Below are 10,439 nucleotides of genomic sequence, written 5' to 3'. Positions count from 1 at the left end.
TTGTCGCCTGTACACACTCAGCTTACTGTTGAATCCAGTTCCCCAAGAGCTGAAAAACGAATTGCTGCCGCCGCCTACACACTCGTTCACTCGAAGAGACTCCAATGGCGATCCGAGGGGTGAGCCTGCTGGATATGGACTTCAGAAAGGAGTTCCCCTTTGAGTTCGCCGTTCAGTCCTATGGCTGGACCAAGTTGAAAGTGATTTACACCAACGATACAGACTCGGTGAAGCTCTGCCTCGCCTCATTCCTATGGCTGCACCAGGTTCTGGAGCATTCGCCCGTTTCATCGGCAGCGCCGACTGCACCTTCGCTACGGTGGAGAGAAGGAAGAACGCGACGATTCAGCCATCTGGTGCAACAAGCTTGTCGACATCCAGATGCAATACAAGATCATCAGCAACGGGCAGGAGAAGGACTCCGTGGCTGACCTCGCTGAGACCATCATCGACCCCTGATACACCAACATGAAAGAAGATGACCTGAACACGCGGGAGGTACCTCTGAATCTAGCCTACATAACCTACGCGGCCAAGGACGCATACGCATGCTATGACATGTACAGGCAGATCTTGGACATGAGGGCGTGTCCGCTTCCCGTAACCGACGAGTACACGGACAGCCGCAGCGTCATGATCAAGCGTGCCAGGAAGGTCTAGATGTTGTACTTTATCTGTTTATAAGCACCTTTATCATCTGAGTGTTTCATGCATTAGCCTATGTGTCGTAATTATCTGTTTTGTCCGAAATATTTCTTTTAAGAACCCATTAACCTGATTGCTTTTTAGTGGCTATTTGCTTATGTATGTAAACTAGTTCACTTGTCCGTAAAAAAAACTAGTTCACTCGGCTACCGTGCTTTGAATCTCCTTCCTCCCAACATATTCCCCTCCTCAGGTGGACCCAGCAGGTTTCTGAATTTTCTCCCACTTTCTTTTTCGATGTAAACTGAGTTTTCTCCCAGTACTTTCCCCTAGAACCAACTCAACTGTCCCACGTCTAGCCTAAAAAATAACAATACCCCACGTACTATTAACTCATCAAATTAAAATGATATTTTATTTCGTAAGTTGAAAGTTCTTACAAAATAATAATAATAATTGTTTATATATAACTTGGCAACTTAACTCCTAGTGATTGCGTACATAGGCTTGCAAAGATTTTACTAACGTGTAATCATGTGTTTATGTTTATATAACATTTCTCCGTCTAGCCCAACATGATATTTTCACCCAGCCCAGCAAGTCCGTGGATTTCGAGAAAAATGCAAATGGGATTTAAACGGGCTGCATAGATGCTACATCATTGTTTCACCCAGCCCACCAAATGGACTAAAAAAACAAATGGACTGGCTGACATGTGGGCCAGTAGGTCGAAGCCTAAGAAGGCGTTGGATTTACATCCAACGGCCGGCATTCTTCTTCAATCTCTCGTCTTCTTCCCCCAGCGCTGCCGGAACCGCCTGCTCCAGCCTTCGGCGTCTAGCGGCGTTGTTTTGCGCTCCTCAGCGAAACGCTACCCCGCCGACGGCCAGGCCATCGCTCCACTCCTCACCTCCTGTTATTCTCTGCCGAGTGTAGGTCCACCCCGCACCCGAACCAGTCAAGTTTCCCACTCCTCTCCGTCCGCGACTCCACTGCCGTGTCTTCCCCGTCTCTGGGTCGTTCCAGTCTGGGGCCTCGCCGTCGTCCACCGCCTCGGTGCGCTCGGCACGGCGTGGTCAACATACGAGAGTCATCGGAAGAGGACTGTACGTGGAGAGCCTGACGGCTGGGACCCACGAGGTCCATGGTCGCACGCAAGGAAAGTTCCTCCTTATTACGCACCAAAAAATGAATACCCCCTGCTAGCTGGGACCCACCATAGTGGGTGGCGGACTTGTGGGCCTACTAAGTTGACGAGGACAGAGGGCTTTGTCAACTTAGTCAATATGAACGATTCCAGCTCCAGTGACCGTACGATGTCCATCCAACGGCCATAGTGCTTCTTCAACCTCTGGTCTTCTTGCTCCAGCCGCCCAAAGCAGCGCCGGTCGTGCCGCATGCTCCCGCCTCTCGTGGCCGGCTGTGATGCCGCGGAGGCCTCACCGCCCCCTACTACTCCCACCGCTGGCCCAGGGTATCCCTCTACTCACCCACACCCCCTGTTATTCTGCGGCGACGGCAGCCTCACGCCGCAGCCGAACGAGTGAACCCTCGTACTCCTCTCCGCGTGGGCATCCACTGTCGCGTCTTCCCCGGCTCTGCGTCGTCCCCTTCCTAGGCCTCGCCGTCGTCCACCGCCTTGGTGCTCTCGGCGCGGTGTCGTCAATGTCGTCAACGACGGACTTCCATCGGAAGAGTACTGTACGTGGAGAGGCTGACAGCTGGGTCCACGACCAAAGCCCAGTTTTTTTTGTGATTTGCCAAGTAAGTCGCTTTGTCAGGCCTGTTGGGCTGCAAATCTTTCAAGACGAGGAGAGCTTCATTCGGCTGGCCGAGAAAATGGCCTATCAGTAATGAGAAATGGGTTGTAAATTTTTAAAACACATCAAACCGACAATTAGTTTTAAATATCTTTTTTTCATTTTGAGATTTTAAATTACATTAATTTTTATGCGTGGAGAATTTGTTGGATTTTATATTGATATACATTTATTTTTAAAATCAGTTTGAATGTGAGTTGAAATTTCAGGATTAAAAACAGTTCGGACCGCACCGAAATATGCAAAATTTCGTATAATTTTTTAACCGTGGCCACAATATGGGCTGTAATGCTAACAAAAGAATATGGGCTCCAAAAAAAACCTTAAGAAATAGAAAATGGGCTGTAAATTATTAGAAATAATGGCAGATGGGATGTATGCTGTTTTCCACAGATTTGAGGCTTTCCTAAAAAAAGGTTGACGCACAAGCAGTGACTGTTGGATGTCCATCGAACGGCTGTCGTGCTTCTTCAATCTCTGCTCTTCCTGCTCCAGCCGCTCAAACAAGCGCCGGCGGGACTGCCTGCTCCCTCCTCCCCGCGGCCGGCTATGCTGCCGCACAGGCCTCACGGCCCCACCGTACTCCCATCGCTGGCCTAGCCATCCCTCTACTCACCCACACATGCTGTTATTCTCCGGCGACGGCAGACGAACCAGTAAACCCTCGTACTCCTCCGCGTGGGAAACAACTGCCGAGTATTCCCTGGCTCCGTGTCGTTCCCTTCCTAGGCCTCGCCGTCGTCCACCGCCCTGGTGCTCTCGGCGCGGCCTGGTCAACGTGGTCAATGAACGACATCCATCGGAAGTGGACTGTACGTGGAGAGGCTGATAGCTGGATCCATGGCCGCACGCAAGGAAATGCCTCCTTATTACGCGCAAAATAATGATTCCTCCACCTGATAGCTAGGACCCACAGGAAGGGCCTCTGTATTTCGTGAAAAAAATGTTCCCCCCGCTGACAGATCGGACCCACCAGCTATATCTTCGCACGCAAGGAAGTGCCTCCTTATTACGCCCAAAAAAATGAATACCCCCCTGCTAGCTGGGACCCACCATATTGTTGGGCTGACTTGTGGGCCTACTAAGTTGACGGGGACGGAGGGCTTTGTCAACTTAGTCAATACTCCAGTGACCGTATGATGTCCATCCAACGGCCATAGTGCTTCTTCAACCTCTGGTCTTCTTGCTCCAGCCGCCCAAAGCAGCGCCGGTCGTGCCTCCTGCTCTTGCCTCCCGTGGCCGGCTGTGCTACCGCGGAGGCCTCACCGCCCCGATACTACTCCCACCACTGGCCAGGCCATCCCTCCACTCACCCACACCCCCTGTTATTCTGCGGCGATGGCAGCCTCACACCGCAGCCGAACCAGTGAACGCTCGTACTCCTCTCCGCGTGGGCATCCACTGCCGCGTCTTGCCCGGCTCCGCGTCGTCCCCTTCCTAGGCCTCGCCGTCGTCCACCGTCGTGGTGCTCTCGGCGCGGCGTGGTCAATGTGGTCAACGACCGACTTCCATCGGAAGAGTACTGTACGTGGAGAGGCTGACAGCTGGGTCCACGACAGCCGCAAGGAAGTGCCTCCTTATTACGCGGAAAATAATTATTCCTCCACCTGACAGCGGGGACCCACCGGACGGGCCACCAGTATTTTGTGAAAAAAATCGTTTCCCCCTGACTGCTGGGACCCACCGGACGGGCCACCGTATTTCGCGAAAAAACGTTCCCCCAGCTGTCAGCTCGGACCCACCGGAAGTGCCTCCTTATTACGCACAAAAAAATGAATACTCGCCCGGCTAGCTGGGACCCACCTTGGTGGGAGGCTGACTTGTGGGCCTACTAAGTTGACAGGGACGAAGGGCTTTTTCAACTTAGTCAATATGAACGATTCTAGCTCCAGTGACCATACAATGTCCATCCAACGACCGTAGTGCTTCTTCAACCTCTGGTCTTCTTGCTCCAGCCGCCCAAAGCAGCACCGGTCGTGCCGCATGCTCCTGCCTCGCGTGGCCGGCTGTGCTGCCGCAGAGGCCTCACCGCCCCCTACTATTCCCACCGCTGGCCAGGCCCTGCGGCGACGACAGCCTCACACCGCAGCCGAACAAGTGAACCCTCGTACTCCTCTCCGCGCGGGCTTCCACTGCCTCGTCTTCCCCGGCTCCGCGTCGTCCCCTTCCTAGGCCTCGCCGTCGTCCACCGCCGTGGTGCTCTCCGCGCGGCATGGTCAACGTGGTCAAGGAACGACTTCCATTGGAAGAGTACTGTACATGGAGAGGCTGACAGCTGGGTCCACGGCCACAGCCCAGTTTTTTTGTGATTTGCCAAGTAAGTCGCTTTGTCAGGCTTGTTGGGCTGCAAATCTTTCAAGACGAGGAGAGCTTTCATTCGGCTGGCCGAGAAAATGGCCCATCAGTAATGAGAAATGGGCTGTACATTTTTAAAACACATCAAACCTGCAATTAGTTTCAAATATCTTTTTTTCATTTCAAGATTTTAAATTACATTAATTTTTATGCATGGAGAATTTGTTGGATTTTATATTGATATACATTTATTTTTAAAATCAGTTTGAATGTGAGTTGAAATTTCGGGATTAAAAACAGTTCAGACCGCACCGAAATATGCCAAATTTCGTATAATTTTTTAACCGTGGCCACAATATGGGCTGTAAGGCTAACAAAAAGAATATGGGCTCCAAAAAAACCTTAAGAATTGGCAAATGGGCTGCAAATTATTAGAAATAATGGTAGATGGGCTGTATGCTATTTTCCACAGATTTGAGGCTTTCCTAAAAAAAGGTTGACGCACAAGCACTGACTGTTGGATGTCCATCCAATGGCCGTCGTGCTTCTTCAATCTCTGCTCTTCCTGCTCCAGCCGCTCAAACAAGCGCCGGCGGGACTGCCTGCTCCCTCCTCCCCGCGGCCGGCTGTGCTGCCGCGCAGGCCTCACCGCCCCACCGTACTCCCATCGCTGGCCTAGCCATCCCTCTACTCACCCACACCTGCTGTTATTCTCCGGTGACGGCAGACGAACCAGTAAACCCTCGTACAGTCGTACTCCCCTCCGCGTGGGAAACAACTGCCGAGTCTTCCCTGCCTCCGTGTCGTCCCATTCCTAGGCCTCGCCATCGTCCACCGCCGTGGTGCTCTCGGCACGGCGTGGTAAATGTGGTCAACGACCGACTTCCATCGGAAGAGTACTGTGCGTGGAGATGCTGACAGTTGGGTCCACAGCCGCAGCAAGGAAGTGCCTCCTTATTACGCACAAAATAATTATTCCTCCACCTGGCAGCAGGGACCCACCAGACGGGCCACCGTATTTCACGAAAAAATGTTTCCCCCCTGACTGCTGAGACCCACCAGCTACACCTTCGCACGCAAGGAAGTGCGTCCGGGCAAAAACAAAAAACAAAACGATTCGCCCCCCTGACTGCTGGGACCCGCCAGCTACATCTTCGCACGCAAGGAAGTGCCTGACAGTCGGGACCCACCTGGTCGAAGCGTACGTAGCGTTGTCATTCTGGTCGCGAACGTGTACGTACATATATACTGATGGATGTAGAGGCACGCACGTGTCATAGTAGAGGCGCGCACATAGCATGTACACGTACGTACAGAGGCCAGGGTGCAAGAAAGAAAATACGGCCACGTATGTGTACATACGGGCGGGGTCTCGAACGCCTACTCACGCATACGTACGGCGAGGGCTCGTTGACATGGCTGGGTCGGAACGGAGAAACAACGTTGTCGTCGTGTTCATGGGGAGGCAATGGAATGCGTCGTGTTCATGGGGAGGCAACGGAATGCGTCGTGTTCATCGGGAGGCAACGGAACGCGTGGGAGCCAACCGACTGGGTCGGAACGGAATGCGTGGTCGTGTTCATCGGGAGGGCTTGGACGGAACAGGCGATGGAAACGAGGCCTGGCGTACCGCAGAACGGAGGAAACGGCCTTGTGTTCGACCGGCCACGTTTGAAACGGGATCCTGTTCATCGGGAGGGGTCTGGCGTACCGCAAAACGGACGAAACGGACCTCCTACGGTCGAAACGGGGGTCCTGTTGATTGGGAGGGGTGTGGCGTACCCCAAAACGGACGAAACGGACCTCCTACGGTCGAACGGGGGTCATTTTGATCAGGAGGGGTGTGGCGTACCGCAAAACGGACGAAACAGACCTCCTACGGTCGAAACAGGGGTCCTGTTCATCAGGAGGGGTGTGGCGTACCGCAAAACGGGACTCCACGGGATACTGTTCATCTCCACCGTCGACCTTCTCCAGCCTCCACGGGCTACCGTCGACCTCCTCCAGCCTCCACGGGCTCCTGTTCATCTAGCCTCCACCGCGCGCTACTTCATCGGCTACTGTTCAACCACCCCTGCACGGGCACGCCTCCACCGTCTACTGTTCATCCAGCCCTCCACACCATGGGGTCCTGTTCAACCACCCCTCCACGGGCACCCCTCCACGGGCACCCCTCCACCGTCTACTGTTCATCCAGCCCTCCACGACACCACGGGGTCCTGTTCATCCAGAGGCAACGCCACCGCTCACTGTTCATCCAAACCTCCCCGCAACGCTCACTGTTCATTCCAGAGGCAGCATCGATCGGCTTCAGTTAGCAGTAGTAGCGAAGGAATCGCTCGATCGGGTTCAGTTAACAGCCATCGATCGATCGCTCGGGTTCAGTAACGCGTAGCCTGCAGTGCAATCGCTCGGGTTCAGTTAGAGCCCAACGCCTCGCCCAGGTTCAGTTAGAGCCAACGCCTCGCACACACGCGCGTACGTGTACAAGAGAAACGCGCATCGCTCGGCCCCCGACCTCCCACCGTAACCGGGAACTCACCGAAATTTTCCTCGCCCTCGCTTCTACCACGGTTTTTTCCGTCATGGACGGCCCAAAGAATGTCATGCAGCTGCGTCTCCGGCCCGCCCAGGACGAAAAGCCCATTTTCTGTCATGATTTTTTGTCATATAAGTAGGAGCCCACCACATCTATGATGATACCGGGTTTTGTCACAATTATCGTCATAGAAGTGTCATATGTATGACAGAATTTTTTTTTCGTTCGGCCCAAAATGTCACGGATGTGTCTTTTTCTACTAGTGATACTAGCTACCTCACTAAGAGCATGGTTAATAATACAGCCTAGGGTCGGCTATAAGAAGTTGCCATGTCATATACAGCCAACCTCTTAGCGGGCATGTACAATAATAAGTTTTAAATACATACTAGTTATCAATAGTTGGCCCACCTTACATCCTCACAAAGTGTATTGGGTCTCGTGTTGCAGCTGGCTCTACTAAGCAAGAGCCCGCTTCTCTTCTCTCTCCTCTTCTCTTTCCTCCAACTAAAGCGCATATATATTATTCTATTCCTTATAGCCTACTTAGACTACCCACAGTGGGAGTAACATAGGTAGTAACATCACACATATCTAGATAAAGTAGATGACGTGGCAAGTAATAAATGAAGAAAGAGGGGAAGGTAGTAACATAGCTAGTTAGTAGTAGTATGAGTAACATCACACATATCAAGGCAAGATGTGTCTATAGTCTAATAAATGAAGTGTTGCATGTTACCACACATATGTTACTCCCCACTATAGAGGTAGTAACATAGACTAGTAACATGGGCATGTTACTACTCTATGTTACTACCCATTGTGGCTAGTATTAGACTACCCACAGTGGGAGTAACATAGGTAGTAACATCACACGTATCTAGATAAAATAGATGATGTGGCAAGCAATAAATGAAGAAAGAGAGGAAAGTGGTAACATAGCTAGTTACTAGTAGTATGAGTAACATCACACATCTCAAGGCAAGATAAGTCTATAGCCTAATAAATGAAGTGTTGCATGTTACTACACATATGTTACTCCCCACTATAGAGGTAATAACATAGACTAGTAACATTCTATGTTACTACCCATTGTGGCTAGTCTTATGTCACTCTATTGTACTTGCTCTAATGCATAGTATCATAGAGTAGCTAGTATCATATGTGGTACTTTATTTATATTGTCATGCTTGACACATAGTAGCATAGCATTTATTATGATACGGTTTCATGATATGATACGGTTTCATGATATGATACTTAACCCCCTCTTTCTTCATTTAATTAATTCTATGACAGCTCATCAAAATTGCCTAGTTGGCATGCATGATACTAGCTATGATACCCCCTTACTATCAGCCTTGCAAAGAAGGTGTACAGATCATTTGTGCGTCTCTTTGTGAGTTTTCATCCGTTTGTTTGAGAAGCGGGGAGAAGTTTCAAACATTTCGGCTGCGAGGTGCGGCCACTGGCATATGCCTAGTTGGTATTTTAATTACAGGAAATTCTGATGGAGTTCGAACATCATCAAAATCGATGTGCATGCTCTCACGACCCCGTGGAAAAAATGGTAAAGTTTGGCACAAGTTTTGATGACCGCTCCTTCCAAACCGGAGCATCTCACATGAAGGATCATGGTTTTCCAAAAGGAGACGTGTCAATTCAAACTCCTGTCGCCGGTGACTTCACCGTTTGGCCTCATAAAAATTTCCATGGTACACAATCACCATTATACCACGGGGTTTGATTTTCTGGCGCATTTCATGTATCGTTAGCTATATTTAAGACATTTTTTTGATATTAACGTGCATTTTGTGCATAAAAATAAAATTACAACCGGAACTGCATGTGCTGTCGAAAGGGATGAGGATTGCCGTTCAATCTGGGAGCATCCAATGGTGCAGACGTACGATCCGTGGGGTTTGGGTTCTGGCCAATCAGAAAGCACGACTCAGATCGTGGGCGGGGTGGCGGGGTTTGGTCGGCACACGACTTTCATCAACAAACCATGTGCTATTCGCAAACCAGATTGCATATTTTTGTTCACACATACTGTAGTGAGATCAATTGAGTGTGCTACCTCTATGATATAATAATAATAATAATAATAATAACAAAAAGCAGTTCATATTCATTGCCTGAGCTGACAGCATATCAAGGTCAACATATTAACGGTTCTTACATCAAGAGAAAACCGGGCATAACTCACAAATTCAGTACACGCGACAGTTCTAAATTGAACGAATTAAGTTGCAGGGTAGGCATAAAGACTAGTCTTACGACTTAATTCCCATGTACATGGGGGAACTGGGATCATTAAGTTGACCCCGAATGAACTTGGGGTTTTTGATGATTTTACGCTGCTCTGTTACACGGGTGCGTGATCCCTTGGCTGGCAACTCATCATATTCATGGTACTCGTCCTCATCGGCAACATCGTGGACACCCAGTACCCTTCTCTTCCCATGCATCGCTAAATGGCAGTTCTTATGCAAGGGGTCTTCCACAAAGAAAATCTAGGTGGCATCGCTAGCAAGAATGTATGGGTCCGCGTGATATGCCATCGTTGTCCTGTTTACACAGGTCTTCGTGTACTCATCAATCCTTACCTGACTAAGAGGGATCCATGCGCACCTGAATAATGCCACCTTAACTTCCACATGGTCAAGCTCCCAAATCTCTTTGATGGTTCCATAGTATACCCTTTTATCAGCTTCATTTATAGTCATGAATTCTATTCGAACAGAGCTGTTTTGATACGAGGTCTTCTGATCACGTTCCTCAGTGTAGAATGTGTATCCATTTATGTCATATGCTTGGTACGTCAACATCGTAGGTGATGGATTTTGTGCCAACCACGTAGCAATGTCATCGATGGATACTTGTGCCAAACGATTCTTCAGCCATTCGGTGTAGTTCTTAGTGTGCTCCTTCAGCTCCACATCTGATGAAGGCACCATTGGTAAGAAGCTTTGGCGTATCTCCACCAAGTGTTCTTCGGCATAAGCAATGAGAACTGGGCTGTTAAGCAGTACCGTCAAATGGGCCTTCTCTGCCAATTCTCCGGGTGCAGCAAGTTGCATGCCAGCAAGGACCGGCTTACCTTTCAGCCTTCCCTCGTGGCGAGAGAGGGGCAAACC

This window comes from Triticum aestivum, chromosome 7D (assembly GCF_018294505.1).
Source record: "Triticum aestivum cultivar Chinese Spring chromosome 7D, IWGSC CS RefSeq v2.1, whole genome shotgun sequence".
Classification (NCBI taxonomy): Eukaryota; Viridiplantae; Streptophyta; class Magnoliopsida; order Poales; family Poaceae; genus Triticum; species Triticum aestivum.
This window is presented reverse-complemented; position numbering follows the sequence as displayed.